Source organism: Bos mutus, unplaced genomic scaffold, assembly GCF_027580195.1.
Source record: "Bos mutus isolate GX-2022 unplaced genomic scaffold, NWIPB_WYAK_1.1 CTG862, whole genome shotgun sequence".
In the NCBI taxonomy this organism is placed as follows: domain Eukaryota; kingdom Metazoa; phylum Chordata; class Mammalia; order Artiodactyla; family Bovidae; genus Bos; species Bos mutus.
The window spans coordinates 9,961-16,288 of record NW_027220337.1 but is presented as its reverse complement, the minus strand read 5'-3'; the positions used below and the strand labels follow the sequence as shown (position 1 = coordinate 16,288).

At 38.0% G+C, this 6,328-nt stretch overlaps 1 pseudogene; it reads right to left on the bottom strand.

Annotated features, from left to right (window-relative positions):
* Positions 1-4,836: 4,836 nt before the first annotated feature.
* LOC102282559 (olfactory receptor 5I1-like) lies at positions 4,837-5,805 on the bottom strand (annotated as a pseudogene).
* Between the last annotated feature and the right edge of the window lie 523 nt (positions 5,806-6,328).

Sequence of the window (6,328 nt, the reverse complement as noted above, 5' to 3'; positions counted from 1 at the left end):
TTGACTGGTATTTTCACGTTAAATAGGAAGACAACTGTGAAACTATGAGAATGTATGTTAGAACTTCACTCACTTTCCACTCATTTTCCAATGACCTGCGCTACTTCTTGCCAACCGGATGACGGCTTTCAAGTGGAAGATCTTCCCTGTAGTTTTTGTACTCCTCAGAAGGCACGGAGTAGAATGGCACTTGTTTAACTGATCTCACGATTGACCCTCCACTGGTAAACTGCTCTCATGATTTACCCTCCACTGCAGGCCCTGCAGTTGGGGAAGCATTCTTGCAACCTACTCCCCAGAGGTGCCAATAACCCTGATATAAACACTGCAAGGGAACTGAGCACTATAGGGAAGTCTACATATACTGACAAGGAAACAAGTAACCCCAGGGTGAAACACCAACATAGAGTGCAACACCTGAGGTTTGAAAAGTCTGTGTCTCACTTACCTCAAAGTTCCTGTTATTGATTCTAGAGACTGCCATGAGTAAGTGGCACCTCTGTTCACGCAGCCAGGTTGGCTGATGGGGCTCCACCCTCTGTATTTCAGCTAGAGTTCGTGTCTTCCTGAGCAGACAACCTTAAAAGAAGCTGGGAGCAGCTCTTGAATAATGGCCGTCAGCCTGCCCACAGTGGGCATGCACATGCGTGCAGACATGGGGCACACAGACAACTGTCCCAGGAGGTCGCTGCAGGAGGGTAGAGAAGTTGAGGGTTTGGACACACTGAGGAGCTTCTATGTCCATGGCTTCTCACCAGGAAGCTTCATAGCACTCTCTTCTTAAAATCAGCTCTTGTGAGCTGCTCAGCGGTGATTTTTACATTGCACGCATGAAATCCATGCACTTAGATACAAGAGTTTTGGAGAACTCCATCCTTAAATTGGGAAAGTCTTTTCATGGCCTTTCATGCCTTTTCATGACTTTTTATTCCTTTTCATGCCCTTGGACTGCAGTTCCTTGATTCTTATTTATGTCTGCCAAAAACCAGTAGGTCCTTTTACCTAGTAGGCCAAAAGTTTCCATTAAAGAAAAATTCTAGCAAAGAATTTCAGATCTGGGAAATGCTCTGAGATACTGTCTGCTGACTCCATTCCTACACTCTGCAAATGCACTCACTCTACTAGAGTATTTTTTCTTATTATTTATTTACTTCATGGAGGTTCTTCAGTAAATGTTGATTCTCAGATGTTTCCTTGCAAGGTTTTTGTTATATCAAGAACTTTGGTCAAGACTTGAAAATTTGGGTCAGTTTCAGTTGACATAGCAGTAGCATGGGAATAATTTTATGCTCCCTTCCATTTATATTATATATTGGAGAATTTAAGCTGCCTAATCTTTAAAAAAAGAAAAAGAAATAATAGCAGAATCAACTTACTGTTTTGGGTTAGTAATACTTTACAAAGAAGACTCAATCATCAGATTCTCTTAGTGATAAATTACAAAATTAGTACCATTTCTACTTCATAGGATACCTCTTAAAACCCCTGGTATCTAACAATACTGAGCGCCTGCAAGCACACAGATTGAAAACTCTACAAGACATAAGCATGGGATCCCATTGTACTTCTAATATTCCATGCTTCGGTAGAATACGATTGGTCATCTAAGGTCTGTGATCCATAACCATAGATTTTTTGTCTCAGCAAACACTACCTGCCCCCCACCTTTCTGCATAAATAGTCAGAGATCATGGTCCAAAGGACTTTTGCTACTCCCTTCTGTTGCCTGTCTCCCCAGATTACTTCTGGACTGATTTAATTATATCTGCTTCTGTGGTCTAAGATACTGATGGAGTACAAAATGATTGTAGACGTGAGGTGGGATAATTTTTTCCAAAATTCAGTTTTTATATCAGTGACCCTGGGAAGGTTCATTCAAACTCTACTCAGAGCCATGAATAAGAATTTTTTTTTAACAATTTATTGATAGTACAAAGGGAAGAATCAACAAGAAAGCCTGCCTTTCTAGAGTCCAGGGTACAATATTTTACCTCCCCATTCCTCTAGTGTGAAGTTACTGGTTAAAAATAATTTCATCTTTTCCCATGAGAAAAGCTAAAATAGTGAGAAATGTCTCCAAGTTGTTAATTTCTTCAACCCTCAACAGTGTGACTGCTGTTTTTTTTTTTTTTTTTTTTTTTTTTTTTTATTTAATTTTTAAACTTTACATAATTGTATTAGTTTTGCCAAATATCAAAATGAATCCACCACAGGTATACATGTGTTCCCCCATCCTGAACCCTCCTCCCTCCTCCCTCCCCATACCATCCCTCTGGGTCGTCCCAGTGCACTAGCCCCAAGCGTCCAGTACCGTGCATCGAACCTGGACTGGCATCTCATTTCATACATGATATTTTACATGTTTCAATGCCATTCTCCCAAATCTTCCCACCTTCTCCCTCTCCCACAGAGTCCATAAGACTGTTCCATTCATCAGTGTCTCTTTTGCTATCTCGTACACAGGGTTATTGTTATCATCTTTCTAAATTCCATATGAAAAGATGCTCAACATCACTCATTATCAGAGAAATGCAAATCAAGACCACTATGAGGTACCATTTCACACCAGTCAGAATGGCTGCGATCCAAAAGTCTACAAATAATAAATGTTGAGAGTTATTTAAACTGTGTCATTTTGAGATAGTGGTTATACAGCAAATGAAAACTGAAGCAGTATGCATAGAATATAAGCAGAGGGGAAAAAATGGTTTGTTGAGTATTAATTATTCCTGTTACATAATTTTATGAAATCATTTTTAATGTTTTGTATTATTATGTAATGCCATGTATTATTATGTAATATAGAGATGTTAGATTTATAGATGAAGTGAAGAAAATATTTGCAAAACATTTTTTCAACAAAGAATTTGTAGCTAGACTATACAAAAATGTTTATAAATAATAAAAATAAATAAACAATAATAAAAACAACCCAATTAAAAATAGGGACATGATTTGAACAGATACCTCACCAACAGATATATAAATGGCTATTAAATAATGATATAATAGATAGTAATGATGAAAATAATAATAAACAGCAAAAACATAAGTTATAGAAATATATTTTGCAATTATACATGTCTTTTATGTCCAGGCTTCAAGTGAATGTTCTCTGTGATGCTTCCCAATGTCATGTCAGTTGACCAGCCATTGAAGACACAGGTTATATGCTCAGTCGCTCATCGTGTTTCTGAGATACCAGAGAAGGATGTTCCATACTTTCAGTAATGCTTTCACACAAAAAAATAAAACATAGGGAGGAAAACAAATACTCTGTTTGCAATTAACCTTTAGACTACAAGATGCCACTTAGAAAAAGTTTTCAAATTAATTTGGATTAGATTGGGTATAGAAGGTTCTTGAGCTGTTATAGGACAGCACTTAAGAAAAGCTATTTGATTTTGTATTCCTAGCACCCCTGCCTCACACCATCTTGTTGCACTTTATGTATTTTAATTGATTAAAGAAATATATGTATTTAAGATCTATCAAGTGTTTAAAATGATTCAGGCTTGATTCTCATCATTTAGTCAAACATACAACAGTGATTGATGTAGGTACTATACTCTCCTCATTTTACAGGTCAGACAATTGAGACAGAAAAAATAAGTAACTTGATCAAAGTGCAATTGACTAGTTGGGTACAAGAGATAGCACAGAAACCAAGATGGCTTCCTCCTAATCTGGTAATTTCATAAATGCAATCTTGTTAATGAGATATTCTGCACAGGAAAACACACACAGACACAATCTCTGAGGTTCTTACTATATCTTTTAAGACAACCTAATACAATCTGTTCTAGAATTAACTCCCAGCTCTAATGGTTGGAAGTGACAGACTTTATTTTCTTGGGCTCCAAAATCACTGCAGATGGTGACTGCAGCCATGGAATTAAAAGACGCTTGCTCCATGGAAGAAAAATCATGACAAACCTAGACAGCATATTAAAAAGCAGAGACATTACTTTAGCAACAAAGGTCCATCGAGTCAAAGCTATAGCTTTTCCAGTGGTCATGTATGGATGTGAAAGATGGACCATAAAGAAATCTGAGTGCCAAAGAATTGATGCTTTTCAACTGTCATGTTGGAGAAGACTCTTGATAATCTCTTGGCCTGTAAGAAGATCAAACCAGTCAGTAATAAAGGAATATTCATCAGAAGGACTGATGCTGAAGCTGAAGCTCAATACTTTGGTCACCTGATATGAAGAACTGACTCATTAGAAAAGACCCATAGTTGGGAAAGATTGAAGGCAGGAAGAGAAGGAGATGACAGAGGATGAGATGGTTGGATGGCATCATCAGTTTGATGGACATGAGTTTGAACAAGCTACAGGAGTTGGTGATGGGCAGGGAAGCCTGGCATCCTGCAGTCCATGGGGTTGCAAAGAGTCAGACATGACTGAATGACTAAACTGAACTGAATAGTTGGAAAGTTATCCAACTATTAGTTTGCAGCAATTTTGAAACTTTTAAATGTTTCCTTTATCTGGGGGCTATGAACTGTGTTTGGCTCTGTGAAAACAAGTGTTTAATAAAATGTTTGTGTGAGAAGTTGAGTATGTGCTGGCAAGGTTGTTGCAGGTTCTTAGCTACAGTTTGTTCCAGGCACTGCATGGGTAAAGAATCCACCTGTCAATGCAGGATAAGCAAGAGATACAGGTTCCATCTCTGAATGAGGAAGATTCCCTGGAGGAGGAAATGGCAACCCACTCCAGTATTCTTGTCTGGATAATTCCAAGGACAAAACAGCCTGGCAGGTTATAGTCCATCGGGTCGCAAAGAGTTGGACACAACTGAGCATACACACAGCTGGAGTTTGTAATCAGGGATTTAGTTGAATCCTGGAACCTTATATCTCAGGAGGGATTTATCTTTCATTTTAAGACTTTTAGCAGCGTCTTTTATGTCTTTGTTTCTCAAACTATAAATCAAGGGATTCAGCACTGGGATGATGATGGTGTAGAACACTGAGATGATTTTATCAGTGTTGGGAGAATACACGTAGCTGGGTCATGAGTAAATGAAGAGCAGAGTTCCCTGGTAGATGGCCAAGGATGTCAGGTGAGAAGCACACATAGAGAAGGTCTTCTTCCTCCCGCTGGAAGAACGGATCTTTAAGACTGAGAGGAGAATGTAAAAGTAGGAGATTATGATGATTTTGAAGCAGATAATTTTCACTGAGCTGCCATATGTGGAGAGAAGCCACTCATTAAGTGATGTGTCTGTGCACAATAACTTAGGCTAGAGAGGGAGGTCACAGAAAAAAACGATTAATGACATTTCTATCACAGTATTTCAGAATAAACGCAAAGGATGTGTGCACCAGGGAACTCATATTGCCTCCAGAGTATGACAAGATGATCAACCACATGCAGATGCCCTGAGACATCACAGCCGAGTACAGTAAAGGGTTACAGATGGCGACATAGCGGTCGCCAAGACATGGCAGCCAAGATAAAGGATTCGGTATCTGCAAAAGTACAGAAGAAATAGAACTGCAGGGCACAGCTGTGATAGGAAATTGACTTGTTCTGAGAGGAAGTTGACAAGCATTTTGGAAATGATGACTGAAGAATAACAAAGGTCTACAAAGGATAGGTTACTAAGGAAGAAATACATGGGGGTTTGAAGGTGCAGATCAACCCTGATTAACATCATCAATCCAATGTTCCCCATTAAAATCATAGAGTACAAAGTCAGAAACAGGAGAAACAAGACAATCTGCAGTTCAGGGAGAGTTGAAAACCCTAACAGAATAAACTCAGTCACCAAGGTATAGTTTCCATCTAAAAAGTCCATATTCTGTGCTGTTTTCTTCTTATGAGAATTCTAACATCCTGAGATACTATGTTGATAGAGAAAAAAAAATAGATATAATTATAAGGTTATTTTATTGTTTCAACAAACAAGCAATCAAGTCAAAAGTCCCAGACCAAATCTCCTTCCAAATATAAATTCTGAGGAACATATTTCAGAATTTGGTAGCTTTATCTCATGGTTGATAGTTTTATTTTGTTTGATTAATAGCTAGTTCTTCCACTGGACAGACATGTGCAGATAACATCTCATATTTCTTACTTTTTAATTCTCAAGTATAGACCTATAGCTACTACAGAGGAGTAAATGAGTAATGAAGTAATAAATGAAATGATGATAAGAGGAAAAATATATCTGTTATTAAAAGTATGTTAACTTGAATACAGTTTGCAATGATAACTCTAGAACAATGTACTCCTCTGTCCAGTATTTAATAGATAGCAGTGAGTTGTACTCTTGACTGTGATTAGAGTGATGCAATGAAATATTCTTCAGCTATTACAAA